At 38.0% G+C, this 17,661-nt stretch overlaps 1 protein-coding gene across 3 annotated transcripts in view; it reads right to left on the bottom strand.

Moving 5' to 3' along the window:
* Positions 1–2,204: 2,204 nt before the first annotated feature.
* The window catches only part of LOC149166437 (uncharacterized), a 35,835-nt gene continuing 20,378 nt past the window's right edge, over positions 2,205–17,661 (bottom strand). For 2 of the 3 annotated variants that reach the window (XR_016260860.1, XR_016260861.1), the window contains 5 exons: positions 16,495–16,648; positions 16,340–16,422; positions 16,186–16,258; positions 15,916–16,003; positions 2,205–2,896 (listed from right to left, as the gene is read on the bottom strand). The gene's annotated coding sequence lies outside the window, so the exon portion shown is untranslated. The remainder of the gene's footprint in view (positions 2,897–15,915; positions 16,004–16,185; positions 16,259–16,339; positions 16,423–16,494; positions 16,649–17,661) is intronic. The other variant, XM_089432593.1, reaches the window with a different exon arrangement.

The raw sequence follows: 17,661 nt of genomic DNA, 5'->3' as shown, positions 1-17,661 counted from the left end.
AGAAAGAGGATTTAAAGTTACACAGTACCTTCATCATTTCAAGTTGAGAAACAAAAAATAATAATAAAACTCCCTGCTAGAAATTTCGAGTACAATTATGCACCTGAAGATATTATTCATAAGGAGAGGATATGCACTGAGAATGCACTACATATTTGCTATTGGAAGTTTTGGAACATGGAAGACATGGCTCATCACCCTCACATTCAGGCCATACGCCGAGAAAATGGCATCACTCTACTACAGAGATCATGGGCAAAAAACTGACCATCACACACATACTAATAACCCACTAAAAAATTTCCGTCAGCATGGCTTCATTGGGAAACTGGAAGGTATCGTGGCATTGATGAAGCACAATGAGTTTAGATCACACTGCATCCTTCATACTAATGCCAGCAATCACTCGATTCAACATCAGGAAGTCAGCATTCACCAAGTAGCTGGATCTGTCGGCATCATGTGGCAGTATTTCATCTGATCATTTTTGAATAGATTTCCATAAATCAGACTTGTGCCTCGCTGCTAGCACGTCTCTGTTTCATGGGAGCCTCCTGCAACATAAATCCTACCAGAAATAACACAACAGGCAAAGTGCCTTCTAGGTCTCAATCATGAATGCCTTATAAATAAGAGATTCTATCCATGTATCATAAACCATGGTACAACTACGGTTGAGAATGATAACCTAGAATGAAGATCTTTTGATTCAAAACTGCAGGCTGGGCATAAAAAACTGGATTTTCACCCCCAAGATAATCCAACAATCATGCATTGACACACACATATTCACGGTTCGAGAGACAATGGCCCTCTCATCCATAAATTACTGTTCATATTGTAAACATCCCATAAATATATGCAGCATATTCTCCATTCTCCCATCTTCTTCTGAACGGTATAATACAGCCCCAACGTCTGAAAATCGTCTGAAAATCGTCTGAAAATCATCAAGCTCTTGCTCAGGTTCCAATCATCTTCACACAGCAGCCTAACACGAGTCTTCTTGAAGAATTCAACTGCAGTATTAAGCTTGCATTCTCGAAACAATCTTGAAAATAGATCAGTCTGTTGATGTCACATCATAGACAATTTTTTGCAACCGAAACCAAGATTCTTGGAAAAATATTATCACATCCTGATTGGATGCACTCCAATTTTAGTATTCATAGCACCATTGTCAGCAATAAAACCTGGTTAAAAAAAACAATTTTTGTATCACTAGCATTTTGATCAGATGTAGGATGAAATTAATACAATCCTAGCTATTTTCTTGTGTTAATTGCAATGAAATGTCAATAACTACACTAACCCTAAAGCTGATAGCAGTTAAGTGGATGGATGCAATTGTTAAAAATTCGGTGAGGGTCCACGGGAATTGAGGATTCACGGAATCAATACGAATCAATACTGTATAATGATGCCCTGGCCATCAGCTGATGGGGATCTCAGGGCAGATTGGGCAGATCTGGGATATCTAAAATATTTTGAAAAGTTTCCATGTATGCTTTGCACCCTGTGTGTATAATAAGAAATTATCGAATCCAAACATTTCACAAGATCTCAGTGAAGCATTAAGACATGCATACAGCCTGTGTGGAGACTTGAGGTGTTAGGAATCTGTAAACTTGTAATCTTCGTGGCTTTTCTGAGAAAGCTGCGGGAAATTGAAACGGGGAAAACTAGGGCATTATGATAAAACAAAGGAAAAGATGGTGTGTATATGATATTCTATTAAAGCACATTTGATAGCTTGAAACCATAAAATAAAAAATAAAAAACAGAGATGGGTGATGCACCTCTTTGATGCCCCTCTTTGATGCTGTCCTCTACAATGTCCAAGGTATGCAAACTGTAAGAAGGATGTCGAACTGGCCTTGCAGACTGTAAAAACGTACAGGAACAGACCTTGTAAATCATGATGAGACCACTGCTGGTTGAACAATGAGCGTATGCTGCAGAAAATCCAAACTGCATATAAGCCAAAAAATTCACTTCCCTCCATACCATTTACCCTTGCTGCCCTATTAGAAAATGCATGTGGATGATGGCTGATGATGGCAGCAGATATAGGTCAATGTGAGTGGAAAGCTAGCTGTTGCCAATTAATGAATCCACATGCAGAGAATTTTTTTTTTGTCTTCTAGGCGAGACTCTAATTCGTGTTTGACCACGAATCCATTTCCGACCAGAGACTCTAAGCATGCTGTTGCTTATTGACCTTGTGATCACCTCATACACGTTTCGGACCAGAGCATGCTGTTGCTTATTGACCTTGTACTCACCCCATACACGTTTCGGAACAGAGCATGCTGTTGCTTATTGACCTCGTGATCAGACCACAGCATGCTGTTGCTTATTGACCTCTTTGAATTGAAAATCAGATTGTTTTATTTTCTCCATATTGCTTCGTTTTCTCCAAAGTTGCTCCATATGCCCTATGGTCTTAACTTCTCATACACCTTTCATACACTTGCTTCGTTTTCTCCAAAGTTGCTCCATATGCCCTATGGTCTTATCTTCTCATACACTTCTTGTTGAGATACTTCAGGCTGAATTAAATCTTTAATGCTTTCCATAATTTTAATAACATTTGCGGAGAAGTTTAAGCCCCTTTTCATACAGTCCAAACAAGCTTCCATGATAGTCAGATAATGAGATACTTCATGCTGAATTAAATCTTTAATGCTTCCATAATTTTTAATAACATATGCGGAGAAGTTTAAGCCCCTTTTCATACAGTCCAAACAAGCTTCCAAGATAGTCAGATTATCTTTCTTTGACCATACCAGCATTGTCCTCCTCTGTCTTCTCCCAAGCAGATTCCTGTGACTTCTTATTTGCCTATTTGCTTCTATTCTCTTTGCCGGGTGATCAGAATCAGCCATTTTATATGCTTCAAATTTCATCAGAAGAGGCAATTAGGGTTTGAACAATGCAATGCAGTATAGTGAACATGCTTCAAATTTCATCAGAAGAGGCAAATAGGGTTTGAACAATGCAATGCAGTATAGTGAACAGAAAAAAGAGAAACACAAAGCAGAGTTTTATTCTGAATAAATGACAGAACACACATGATATTACTGTATAATTTATTTTTAAGTTAAGACATTTAAAGTTAAAATTGTCTTAATTATACAATTTAAGGTAACTAAAATAATAATTTGTGTGTTTGAGACAAAATATTAATTCCGTCTTTAAAAAAGGTGTTAAATGTACTAGTGTCGTGTATTATTGTTTCAACTATTTGCTCTTAGGGTTTTTTTATAGTTTCAATCTATTATTGTTTTTGAATGTATTTGTATCTTCAAGTTTTAGTTTGAAAGTATTTGTATCTTTTGGTTTCAAACTAATATATGCCATTTCAAACTAATTTATGGTTTTTGAGAATAAAACCATGGCCACATGTTTCAAACCATTGTATTAAATGGTCGGTTAGACTATTCATATTAAACTATTGCATGTCCATGTCAGCGTGTTTTAAAATAAACATGCAGCAGCATGTTTTTTAAACTGGGTTTTTAAATGGCACTATGGGTTTCATTTAAGTCTGATTTAAACTATTTTAAAATCTGGATTTAAATTATTTTAAAACTATTTTAAAATTATGGTTTAAAGTGGAAAGTGGGTTTTAAAATGGTTGTATGGGTTCGTATGGATTTCAATAGAATGTGGGTTTAAACTAATTAAAAAGTAGGTTTAAATCTATATTATAATCTAGATTTAAATTATTTAAAACTATGGTTTCAAACTCATACATTGTTACAACTATTTTAAAATCTGAATTTAAATTACTTTAAAAGTATGCTTCATAGTTTTAAAGTGGAAAGTGGGTTTTAAAATGGCTCTGTGGGTTTCAATAAAGTGTGGATTTAACTAATTTAAATTGGGTTTAAATCTATTTTAAAATTATGTTTACGACTATTTTAAAATCTCAGTTTAAATTACTTTAAATCTAAATTACTTTAAGACTATGGGTTGAAGTAGACTTTAAATAACTTTAAAGCTATGGGTTTAAATAACTTTAAACCTATGGGTTAAAATAGGTTTTAAACTAGCTGTATGGGTTCCAATAAAGTATGCATTTAAATTAATCTAAAATTGAGTTTAGATCTATTTTAAAATTTAGGTTTCAAAAATCATAGCGATCATAGCATTCACGGAAATGCAACATAAACACATAATCACAAGTAGTCACAAATTTAAGTAATTCCATGTGCATATTGTTGGATTTATTGCTTATATGTGCATTTTGTTGGATCTATTGCTTATATGTTTCAGATTTCTAGTGCACACCAGGTTTCTATTTTCTATTTAAATTTCTATTAAAGAATTAGAGAATGAATTTAGAAAAATTCATAATTATATAATTATAAAAATGCAGCTTTCCTAGCTTTATTGGTAAATGTCCTCTCACTTGCACTCATGGGTTTGTGTATTTGCACTACCATTCCTATTCAAGTGCCCTTGTATTTATTAGATTTCTCTTTAAGAATTAGAGAATGAATTTAGAGAATTTCATATTATATACTTACAAAAAAGCAGCTTTATTGCTTATATGTTTCAGATTTCCAGTGCACACTGGGTTTCTATTTTCTATTTAGATTTCTATTAAAGAATTAGAAGAATTAGAGAATGAATTTAGAGCATTTCATAATTATATACTTTAAAAATGCAGCTTTCCTAGCTTTATTGGTGAATGTCCTCTCACTTGCACTCATAGATTTGTGTATTTGCACTAATATACATATTCAAGTGCCCTAGTATTTTATTAGATTTCTATTAATTATGTTTCAGATTTCTAGTGCACACTGGGTTTCTATTTTCTATTTAGATTTTGAATTTAGGGAATTTCGTAATTATATCCTTGTAAAAATGCAGCTTTCCTAGCTTTATTGTGAATGTCCTCTCACTTGCACTCATAGATTTGCGTATTTGCACTAATATACATATTCAAGTGCCCTTGTATTTTATTAGATTTCTATTAAATTAGAGAATGAATTTAGAGAATTTCATAATTACATACTTCTGAAATTCCTAGCTATCTTGATGAATGTCCTCTCACTTGCACTCATGGGTTTGGGTATCTGCAATAAAATCCATATTCAAGTGCCCTTGTATTTTATTTGTAACATTGTATTTTATTTATGCTTTTACTATATAGTTTAAAGGGAAATCATTGTATTTTATGTGTTTTTACTACACTTTCAAACTGAGAGTCAAGGGACAACGGCACAACTGAGAGTCAAGGGGACAACGTTGCCGTTGTCATCCTCCATTACCCTAAGCTCCCATTGCACTTACCCTAAGTTCCCATTCCACCTCCAACAACAGTTAGATATTGCAATATTGCACAGTATGCATACTCCACATGGTGTTGCACAGGTTGATTCCACTTCCTACTAACTCTGATATCTAATAAGTTGTGATATATGTGAGTAGCAATAATTTAGGCAGATTTAATAAGTCGCTTAATAACTTCCCTCTAATAAGTCGCTTAATAAGTGTGACATATAAAAGAGGCATATACCAGTAATTTTATAATTCCACTTCGCTCCTAATAAATGCGTGATATAAATGAGGCCTAGCATTAATTTTATAATTCCACTTCACCTCCTACTACTCTAATAATTCCACTTCACCTCCCACTACTCTAATAGATGACCTAATTAGGGAAAATGTTTGTGTATGATGGATAACTATGGATTGATTCTACTTCCCACTCATGAAGTCTAATTCTAATGGGCATTCTAATTCTAATTCCAATTTTATGTTGAAAATGTAGCAAGTTAAGTTCTTCTCGCTTGTGCCTTAGTTAGTTAGTGAAGATCGCGGATTTGTCTTTCTATAGCATGAGTGTGAGCTCATGAGACAGACTTCAATTACGATGAGTTTACTTCCAATTTACTGGAATGATCATCAAGTTTGCATGTGTAGAGCTGGAGCTTCAATTACATGAGTCTTCTTCAATTTGACTACAAGATGAGGTGGCAATTACAAGTTCAGTTAAAACAAGTTTAGTCTTCAGTGAAGATTGGAGAATGGAATGATCATCAAGATTGCATGTGTAGAGTTGGAGCTTCAGTTACGTGGAGCCATGATTGGAGAATGGAATGATCATCAAGATTGCATGTGTAGAGTTGGAGCTTCAGTTACGTGGAGCCATGTGTAGAGTTGGAGCTTCAATTACGTGGAGTCTTCTTCAATTTGACTACAAGACGAGGTGGCAATTACAAGTTCAGTTAGAACAAGTTTAGTCTTCAATGACGATTGAGAATGAATGATCATCAAGATTGCATGTAGAGTTGAAGATTGCATGTGTAGAGTTGGAGCTTCAGTTACGTGAGCCATGTGTAGAGTTGGAGCTTTAGTTACGTGGAGTCTTCTTCAATTTGACTACAAGTATTCTTCAATTTGACTACAAGACGAGGTGGCAATTACAAGTTCAGTTAGAACAAGTTTAGTCTTTAGTGATGATTGGAGAATGGAATGATCATCAAGATTGCATGTGTAGAGTTGAAGCTTCAGTTACGTGGAGCCATGTGTAGAGTTGGAGCTTCAGTTACATGGAGTCTTCTTCAATTTGTAGAGTTGGAGCTTCAGTTACATGGAGTCTTCTTCAATTTGTAGAGTTGGAGCTTCAGTTACGTGGAGCCATGTGTAGAGTTGGAGCTTCAGTTACGTGGAGTCTTCTTCAATTTGACTACAAGACGAGGTGGCAATTACAAGTTCAGTTAGAACAAGTTTAGTCTTCAGTGATGATTGGAGAATGGAATGATCATCAAGATTGCATGTGTAGAGTTGGGGCTTCAGTTACGTGGAGCCATGTGTAGAGTTGGAGCTTCAGTTACGTGGAGTCTTCTTCAATTTGACTACAAGACGAGGTGGCAATTACAAGTTTAGTTAGAACAATTTTAGTCTTCAGTGATGATTGGAGAGTGGAATGATCATCAAGATTGCATGTGTAGAGTTGGAGCTTACGTGGAGCCATGTGTAGAGTTGGAGCTTCAGTTACGTGTAGTCTTCTTCAATTTGACTACAAGACGAGGTGGCAATTACAAGTTCAATTAGAACAAGTTTAGTCTTCAGTGATGATTGGAGAAAGAACGAGTTAAGACTCCAGTGTTGATTGGAGAGAGAACAAGTAGAACCCTCAATTAACTCACAATCATAACTCAAACTTCCAAATTGAGCTCAACCTCCTTGCATGCTCGAATTGGATTTATAAAGAGGACAAAGGCATAGGATCGAGAACGAGTAGAACCCTCAGTTAACTCGCAATCATAACTCAAACTTCTAAATTGAGCTCAGCCTCCTTGCATGCTCGAATTAGATCTATAAAGAGGGCAAAGACATAGGATCGATCATTATTGTGAGATCATTCTTTGTGTGTGCGCGCAAAATTGAGGAGCTTGCGCGCTAAGATTTAGGAGCGCAAGTGCACTGAGAAATAGGGAGGAGCTTGCGCGCTAAGATTTAGGAGCACAAGTGCACTAAGAAATAGGGGCCTCTAGTGCACTAAGAAATAGGGAGGAGCTTGCACGCTAAGATTTAGGAGCACAAGTGCACTAAGAAATAGGGGCCTCTAGTGCACTAAGAATTAGGGAAATAGGGCTCAAGTGTGCTAGGAAATAGGAAATAGGAGGACTAGTGCGCAAGGATTTAGGAGAAGTGCCCAAGAATTGTGGAGCACAGGATCAAGGATTCTCAGGGCAAGTCATGGCTATTCAGTAGGAGACCACAAGACTATTCAGTAGGAGCTTTGTGTTCTCAAAGAGATTGCTAGTTGCAGTAAGCAACGTATAGATCCAATTGCTCAAGAACAATCAATAATATACCACAACAAAGAAACCAAGTTTTCCCTTTTGTGTTTCCTAGGTAAACAAGCATGTCAATTTGTGTGCATGTGTTTTTATCTCTCCCGAATTCCTAGGTAAGCAAGCATGTCAATTTGTGTGCATGTGTTTTTATCTCTCGATTATTTTTCATTGTTTATAAATTGTTAAGAGCTCTATATTTTGGTGAAGTAAATTTCCTTTTAGTTTTCAGGTGTCTTGTTTTGAGTAAATCATCAAAGTAGTTGCAGGAGTTCCGAGAATATTAAAATGGTACTAGAGCAGAGTTCTCACCAACATCAAATTAATCGATCAGTGGAAGGCTAGTTGAAGGCTTGTGCTAGAGTTTTGAAGATCAGTTTTTGGATAGGATGGTGTTCCAAGGACTAAGCCCAGATCACTGTTTAGAGAGAGCCTTGAACTTATGCTCATGGAGGGAGAGTATCTCAGTGGTGTTGGAAGATAATAGGGTGCTAGAATTTGCAAAGAATCAAATAGTTCCACCTCAAGATGCCCAACAATTGTCGAGCATAACAAGAATGTCTTGAGAAAGATAAAAAAAAGCCTTGAAAATGACACCAAGGCCAGCCTTGAGAATCATTCTTAAGGGGGCCAAAGACCATATTGTCCCACATCTCCATGGGAAGAAGAAAACATATGAGATGTGGAAAATCATCTTAGGTTTGTATAAAGGTCCTAGTGATGCAAAGAAGCTTGCTCTAAAAGACAAACTAAGAAATATTCGAATCAGCAAAGGAGAGCTCATCATCATGCATCTTTCCAAGTTCACCCAAGTTTGGGGCGAGCTCGTTGGAGTGGGCGAGACTTTAGTAGAATCAGCAAAGGAGAGCTCATCATCACACATCTTTCCAAGTTCACCCAAGTTCGGGGTGAGCTCGCTGGAGTGGGCGAGACTTTAATAGATAATGACCTTGTGAGTCTTGCACTTCTGGGACTTCATAAGTCTTGGGATAATTTCCAAGATGCAATCAATGGCAGAGAGAATATTAATAGCTGGGAAAGGTTGTGGTCAGATTGCATCCAAGAAGAAATCTGAAGAGGAACGAGAGTTAGAAGATCAACAAAGACAAAGGACGACAAGAACTTTGCATGGCAAGCAAAGGCAGCAAAGCCAAGAGAAAAAAGAACCAAGGAAAGGCCGAGTCCAATCAAAAGGGCGAGAAGAAGAAGAAAGATCTAAGCAATATCAAGAGCTTCCATTGCCATCAGTTCAAGCATTATGCCACTAAGTGTCCTAATAAGAAGAAGGGGTCCAGTAAGGATCATAAGGTTGCATCAACTAAGGTAAATGAGTTTTCTTTTCAGTTCGAGAAAGACTTCTCATTGATAGCTTGCATGGCAAGTTTAGTAGGCAGCAATGTATGGTACATTGATTCTAGAGCATCCATCCACATGACCAAGAACAAAGAGTTCATCTAGTTGAAGGAGAAGGACATGTGATTTCATATTGAGCTAGGAAATGATGGCAAGTGCTTGACTAGGGGAGTTGGTATTGTCAGCTTTAAGAGGAAGTTTGGGAGCTCTCTCCACCTCAGAGATGTCCTCTATGTTCCAGGCCTTAAGAAAAACCTTGTTTCAGTGGCTACCCTAAAGGACAAGGGTTATGATGTCATCTTCAGCAGAGGTAAGCGAGCACTTAACTTTTGGATCAATGAAGCATATTGGTGTGAGGATGAAGAATCTCTACAAGTTGCAAGTTGAGACATGCACAACCTTGAGCAAAAAGGTAGGAAGTGCACACAGAAGAGACATGGGGGAGCTTTGGCACAAAAGCATGGGGCACTTGCATCATGGGCCGTTGAATATTCTTTAACACAGCCTTGCGCAATAAGGTAGGAAGTGCACAGAGAAGAAACGCGGGGAAGCTTTGGCACAAACACATGGGGCACTTGCATCATGGGGGGCTGAAGATTCTTTAGCAAAATACCATAGGACTATCACAAGGCGTATTTGACCAACATGATGTGTGCAAGGGCTGCACACTTGGCAAATATGTCGAGTCATCTTTGCAAGGCTGACACAAGAGAGCCAAATGGATTTTGGAGCTAGTACATTCAGACATATGCGGGCCCTTCTCTTCTCCATCTCTCATGAGACACGGAAACTATGCCTCTTTCATAGATGATTATTCTCGAAAAACATGGATCCTCTTTATGAAGAATAAGGTGGAGGTCTTCTCCAAGTTCATGGAGTTTCAGGCATTGGTAGAAAACTAGACTAGGAAGAAGATCAAGGCATTGAGGAATGACAATGGTTGGGAATATATCTCTAATTCTTTCAAGGACATGTGCGCCAAGGAAGGCATTAAGAGAGAGCTAACAACACCCCATAACGCTGAGCATAATGGGGTGGCTGAAACGAAGAACCACAATATAGTTGGAGTGGCCAAGGCCATGTTGCATGACCAGAAACCACCTAAGTCCTTCTGGGCAGAGGCTTGCAACACTGCAGTGTTTCTACAGAACATGAGTCTACACATTCAGACATATGCGGGCCCTTCTCTTCTCCATCTCTCATGAGACACAGAAACTATGCCTCTTTCATAGATGATTATTCTCGAAAAACATGGATCCTCTTTATGAAGAATAAGGGGGAGGTCTTCTCCAAGTTCATGGAGTTTCAGGCATTGGTAGAAAACTAGACTAGGAAGAAGATCAAGGCATTGAGGAATGACAATGGTTGGGAATATATCTCTAATTCTTTCAAGGACATGTGCGCCAAGGAAGGCATTAAGAGAGAGCTAACAACACCCCATAACGCTCAACATAATGGCGTGGCTGAAACGAAGAACCACAATATAGTTGGAGTGGCCAAGGCCATGTTGCATGACCAGAAACCGCCTATGTCCTTCTGGGCAGAGGCTTGCAACACTGCAGTATTTCTGCAGAACATGAGTCTACACAGAGTATTTGAACGCATTACACTGGAGGAGGATTTTACAGGCAAGAAGCATGATGTTTCTCACTTTCATGTCTAAGGCACAAAAGTTCATTGCCATGTGTCCAAAGAGAGTACGAAGAAGCTCGAGCCCAGAGTTGATAAGGGAATTTTCATGGGTTACAATGAGATAGCTCAAGCATACAGGGTGTACATACCATCACTCAAGAAGACAATTATGAAGCGAGACGTGAGGTTTGAGGAGGAAAAATCTTTGAGGGCATCCTTGGAGAAGCACAGGTTGGAGTACCTGAGGAAGAAGGAGCCTCAACTAGTATCATAGAATGATTCTAAGCTAAGAGGCAAGCACGTTGCACAACAGGATGACCAAGAGTCATTATAAGATGAGGAGGAGAGACCGGGATGAGTGAAGGCAGCCACTTAGTCAGTGTCTCCCTGTGCTCAGTGTCTCCTAGCATAGGGAGGAAGAGAGGTTAATTCAAGAGGCCACAAAGAGGTTATTTCAAGAGGCCCAAGAGCAAGTTGAGACTCCTAGGTCTATGTTCAGGTAGATCTAGCAACCACATAAATACATTGGATATATGGCATTAATGACTGAGCTATTGTACACAGAGCCTTCTTGTTATGAGGCAGCCTCTCAGCAAGTTAGGAGGATGCCATGGAGGAATATTCCTCCATGAAGAACGACATTTGGAAGATGGTGCCACGGCAAGAGGGAAAATCAATAGTAGGTTCATGTTGGGTGTACAAGGTGAAGCATGGAGCAAATGGGAGTGTTGAAAAGTACAAGGCAAAGTTTGTGGCCAAGGGCATTGTAGGTTGAGGGCATCTACTATAATGAGATGCTCACTCTAGTAGCACGTTATTCATCCACTAGGACAATTTTGGCACTTGCAACTCAAATGGGGTGGAAGATCCACCAAATGGACGTAAAGATAACATTCCTCAATAGGGTAGTTGAGAAGGATGTTTATATGGAGAAGCCAAAGGGGTTTGAGACTTTCAACAGACACTCATGTATGTTTATTGAATAGACCTCTTTATGGGCTCAAGCAAGCACTGAGAGCATGGTACATTCACATTGATAGCTCCTTCAAGGATTGGGCTTCACTAAGAGTGACGCGAATGCCAACCTATACTAAATCATGGTTGGAGGGCTTCCACTCATTCCAGTGCTCTATGTTGACGGTCTTATATTGATTGGAGCAGACAACTTGATCCAAGATTGCAAGGAAGACCTTCAAAGGGAGTTTGAGATGAAGAATATAGGGCTTATGCACAATTTCCTCAAGCTAGAGGTATGGCAGGGTGATGAGGAAATCTTCATGGGTCAAGGGAAGTACAATATAGGAATCCTCAGGAGGTTTCATATGCAAGATTGCAAGCCCATGACCACACCTCTAGTCACAAACTAGAGGAAGGTGGACACTAGCAGAGCAGAGAGAGTAGATGTTACATTGTACAGGCAGTTAATTGGGTTGTTGATGTACTTAATCAACACACAACCTGATATTTATTTTGTAGTGAACCACCTTATATTTATTTTGTAGTGAACCAGTGGAGCCAATTTATGATGGATCCTACCAAAGTTCACTGAGTTGCTACAAAGCATGTTTTGAGATATCTCAGAGGCACAACATATTATGGATTATGGTACAGACAGGTTCTTGGAGTGAGGCTTGGGGGCTTCACAAATGCAGATGGAGTAGGGAGCTCCACAGATCGGAAGAGTACTTCACGTTGCGTCTCCAACATTGGGTCACCAGTTGTTTCCTAGTTCGGCAAGAAGCAGAGATCAGTTGCATTCAGTGCAACAAAGGTCGAGTACATGGCTGCTAGTTTGTCAACATGTGAAGCTATCTAGATGAGGAAGTTATTGTGGGACTTTTTAGGCAAAGGATGAAGCACACAGTGATACACTATGACAATTAGAGTTGCATTAAGCTCTCTAAGAATCCATTGTTTCATGATTGTTCCAAGCATATCAAGATCAGGTATCATCATCTCAGGGACTATGTACAGAAAGTGATACACTGTGACAATTAGAGTTGCATTAAGCTCTCTAAGAATCCATTGTTTCATGATTGTTCCAAGCATATCAAGATCAAGTATCATCATCTCAGGGACTATGTACAGAAAGGGATAGTGAAGCTACCATACATTTCAACAAAGGAGCATACAACAGATATCTTGACTTTTTTAGGCAGTTTCATCTATTTCAGATATATGTTTGGAGTTGTACATCATCCCTTCCTTGCTAAGAGGGAGTGTTGAAAATGTAGCAAGTGGAGGTATTTTGGCTTGTACCTTAGCTAATGAAGACCAAGAGAAGGACAAAGGCACATGATCAATCATTATTGTGAGATCATTCTTTGTGTGTGCACGCGAAAAATTGAGGAGCTTGTGCACTAAAATCGAGGAGAACAAGTACGCTAAGAAATAGGGGCCTTGAGTGTGCTAAGAAATAGGGCTCAAGTGAGCTAGGAATAGGAGGCCTAGTGTGGGCAAGGATTTAGGAGAAGTGTGCAAGGATTGTGGAGCACAAGATCAAGGATTCTTAGGGCAAGTCAAGGCTATTCAATAGGAGAACAAGTGTGTTCTCAAAGAGAGATTGTTGGTTGTAGTAAGCAACGTGACTTGTAATAGATCCAATTGCTCAAGAACAATCAATAAAATACCACAACAAAGAAAGCAATTTTTCCCTTTTGTTTCCTGGATAAACAAGCGTGTCAATTTGTGTGCATGTGTTTTTATCTCTCGATTATTTTCCGTTGCTTATAAATTGATAAGAAACTATGTATCTTGCTGAAAGTAAATTTGATTTCAATTTTCAGTTGCCTTGTTTTCAGTAATTCATCTAAATAGTTGCAGAGTTTTAAGAAAATTAACATTTTAATCATACTTTCTAAAAGTTATATATTAAACCATGGATTGATAGATGATAGGAAGTTAATATTAATATCATAAAAATATGACCAAAATTATTATTTATATCCTAAATATATGACTACAATATGTCAGCATATTTACGTCGTAAGGCATTCCCTCTGAGAAAGACATCCCTAAAATGTGACGTGTGCGATCCTGAGCCATTGATTCTGTGTGTTAGACGATTGGGGTGTTTTCTGCCGTTGGTTTAATCTGTTTTTTTTCATGGAAAAATGTTTTTTTTCCCACCGGCTGGAAGACAGAGAGGGAGGATCTAGCTATGGGCCATGAAAGGCCAGGCCTCCTGGCGATGAGACTCTTCGCAGTGACTGAACCGACGAAACGTGTCTTTCTTCCCTGGTTTCGTGTCTTTCTTCCCTGCATGAGGGCCGCGTAGCCCGCGTAGCCTTGTGCTGTTATATCAATATTTGTACTCGTCTGCTTCACACATGGGATTTCTGCTCAAAGGCGATTGGGGTGTTTTCTGCCGTTGGTTTAATCTGTTTTTTTTTCATGGAAAAATGTTTTTTTTCCCACCGGCTGGAAGACAGAGAGGGAGGATCTGGCTATGGACCATGAAAGGCCAGACCTCCTGGCGATGAGACTCTTCGCAGTGACTGAACCAATGAAACGTGTCTTTCTTCCCTGGTTTCGTGTCTTTCTTCCCTGCATGAGGGTCGCGTAGCCCGCATAGCCTTGTGCTGTTATATCAATATTTGTACTCGTCTGCTTCACACATGGGATTTCTGCTCAGAGGTCTTCTGGTTGGAAAACTCTTAGCAGTCAGTGTTTCTTGCCCTTCTTTCTGTTATGGTTTCTGATTTATGTTAGCCCTTCTTTCTGTTATGGTTTCTGATTTATGTTAGGTAACTGGATTTAATATATGCGAATGTGTGTGCATAATGTTTTTTACCCGATCTGCATTGGATTTTATATTTTTGAAAAAGATGCAATTGCTATCCTTTCAAGGAGTAAATGCGAACCCATCATCACATTAAACAGTCGTTTCCCTGCCCATACCTACTCTGTAGTTATGTAGCAATCTCCTGATGCTCATATTACAGATAGAAGGCAATAAAATTTTCATCTTTCGGGTTTCCTGAAATAGCTGCAGTTTTCCATCGTTAATCCCATTTTATGAACCCTATTTTTAAGATTTGGTGCAATAAGTTTAAATCAATGTTGCAAAAGACTGGGTGTGAATATTGGGTATTGGGTATGGTATGATTAAGGATGAAACATTTTGAATTACAAGTAGGGGTAGTGGTTATGGTAATTTTCCTTTGTAGTGAAGAGTGCTGCCCTTGAAGCAAATTTTAAGAGTTGTCTGTTCTTTTCAGCTTTTAGGTTGCTTGGGTAGCCTTACAGGTTTTTAATGCTATATATTTCTTGTGGAGGAGATTATTTGCTCTTCATAGGCTGTTAAATGTGATTCGAGTCTTCTTTTTGTGTGATTCAATTCTGTTTTTTGTTTCTATATCCTTTTACTGGAGAAGACTATTTACTATTAATGGGCTGTTCAATGCAATTTGCCTTTCTTAAGTGTACTTTTCAGCACTTTAACAAGTAATTAATTGTACAAAGATAGTTTCTTTACCTTCTTTTCACATTACAAAATATATTTTGATTGCAACTCAAAAGTTTTAGGTTTTACATTTATGATTACTTGTTTTGTGGTTGATGAGGTTTACAATCTGTCAATCTGACAAGGAAAGAAAAGATTCAAGTTAGGAAATATAATCGATATCTCTAATATCTAAATGATTCGTGGTGTCATGACTATTCGTGTGAACCAAAGATTATATTAAACATCATCAAATATGAGTACAATGATATCATCTAAGCAACCTCACCAATCTCTTCCATTTTAGTTTATTTAGGAAGTAAAGACAAGAAAGGGAATAATTTTCTCTGTATTCAACTCCAAAACATGGGCATTACTGGCAGTGTTTTGATCAGATGGAATAGCAGGGAACCAAAAAGAGGAAGTGGTGATGTAGTACTAAGGATAAATTATGAAAGATTCCCTAAATGCAAGTTCATAAAAAATGTAGATGCAACTACTCCCTTATTTGACAAATAAAAATGCAATCAATGGTGTACTTGGGAAGAGTCAGTTACTAGCTCTCATCTTGCCATATCTATTACATGTACAAATTCATAAGAAAAATAATAAAAACTGCACTAAATCCTATAGAATAAGAATCAAAGATAAAAGAAGAAGGTTCAGAACTTGGGAGGATTTTGGCAGTCTGAGCGAGCCCATCCAATCTGGTTTTTCTCATTGTCATAAACAACAAGGTGCTCTTGCAAAGAGATATCTGCAAAACGCAACACACTTTTGTTACTTTATCTTAATGCAATCACCAACATGTAGATTAAGAACATGCCTTAACTTCTCTAGATACAAGCCCACCCAAGGTCATTCATGACATGCTTGTAGAAAAATCAGACTAACAAACACACAAACAAAAAGAAGCAAAACAATATGCTGTTTCATTACCTCCAAGAATATTCGTGTCCACATTACCAATTGCAGTACCATTCAAGATTCCCGAGCAGACGTTAGCTTTTTCCTGTGCATTGAAACTCATTCAGCAGTAATCTTTTTTTATCATAGCAATCATTAAGCTTAATGAATAAATAGCTTCTTCAACCTATTTTTCCCTCGCCAACAGAGTGGTAGGAATGAGTGTGATGAATCTTGCTCCAACTGATTCCTAGCTAGGTTTTCTTTAACCTGTCAGCATTGCATTATTAGAAACAGACAAATTCCTTATAGTACAAGGGAAGGGTAATTTGTGATACTTACAGCTGAAAGGAAAGCACTATAAGCTTGATTTGTGAAGTATGTGTAGGAGCTACCACTATCAAATATTATTCTTCCTAGTCTTTTTCCATCTCCATCTTTGTCAAGGGGTTTGTTCCCAAACATCATCTGTGCAGCCCCCACATCATAGTGTTTTCTGTAAAACAAGAGAACAGTATGATAATAGAAGTTCACAGATTATTTTAAATAACAAATTAAATCAAGAAAGTTTATTTTAAAGGGATTCCAAGTTCATTCTTAAAGCAGAAGACATGGGAGTTGTTTCTAACTAGAGGCCTATGATGCAACTCAGTGTCCCTAATACCTATGAATTATGGGCCAAGTCTAAAATGCAAGATGCTACTGTAAGTAAATAGCAAACTGGCTTTAGGATGGGAAGATACTTGTCAGAGAATATAGTTAACTCGTAGGAAATTCTGGACTGAGCTTCAAGAAAAGATATGAAGGTCTCTGTTTCTCTTCAGGGTGAGGAGTTGAGGAAACAGGTCGGTGCTGCTGCATACATAGAGTGCAGCTCAAAGACTCAACAGGTATACCATCTGATATGTTCCATGTTCATATTTGCCTTATGCCATGAAGTGTTGTCATCTAATTTCTGTTTATCTTCTCCAGTTTAATACTCTTAAATAGTGGTTGCCTGGTAGCTTCAAAACGTGTGCATTTTGTGCAAAGAAGTGACCTTTTTCTCAGTAAAAGATGCTTAAAGTGTTCCCAAAACTAGCCTCTTTTGGATGGATAATGTAAGTGTATCATCACCGCTATAATAATAATACAAAACAACAGAAATCCCCTTTTTAACCTGGAAAAATTATATTAATGTACAGAAATTACCAAAGTAAATTCATAGGACTTCCAAATCCATCCAGAATAACTAACATAAAGCAATTAGCTATATCATGTTTACCTTTTGCCTGCTATTGCCCTCTCAATCAGATAGTATGATAATCTTGAACAGTTAACTTATTACTTCTCACTGAAAGAATTTCATCAGCATGTGATGTTTGTAAAATTGGTGAATTCTCTGATGACATCTCACAATACAAGCATTTTACAAAAGCAGATTGAAAACATTCTAACCTCTGCTGCCTGCTCTGCATTTTTGAAAACATTCCAACCTTTGCTGCCTGCTCTGCATTTTATGAGACATAT

Source organism: Pinus tabuliformis, chromosome 5_1 (genome assembly GCF_031772625.1).
Source record: "Pinus tabuliformis cultivar Carrire ecotype Pingquan chromosome 5_1, CPIR1, whole genome shotgun sequence".
Lineage (NCBI taxonomy): Eukaryota > Viridiplantae > Streptophyta > Pinopsida > Pinales > Pinaceae > Pinus > Pinus tabuliformis.
Note: the sequence above shows the minus strand (reverse complement) of the source record. Positions and strands in the feature narration are given on the sequence as shown.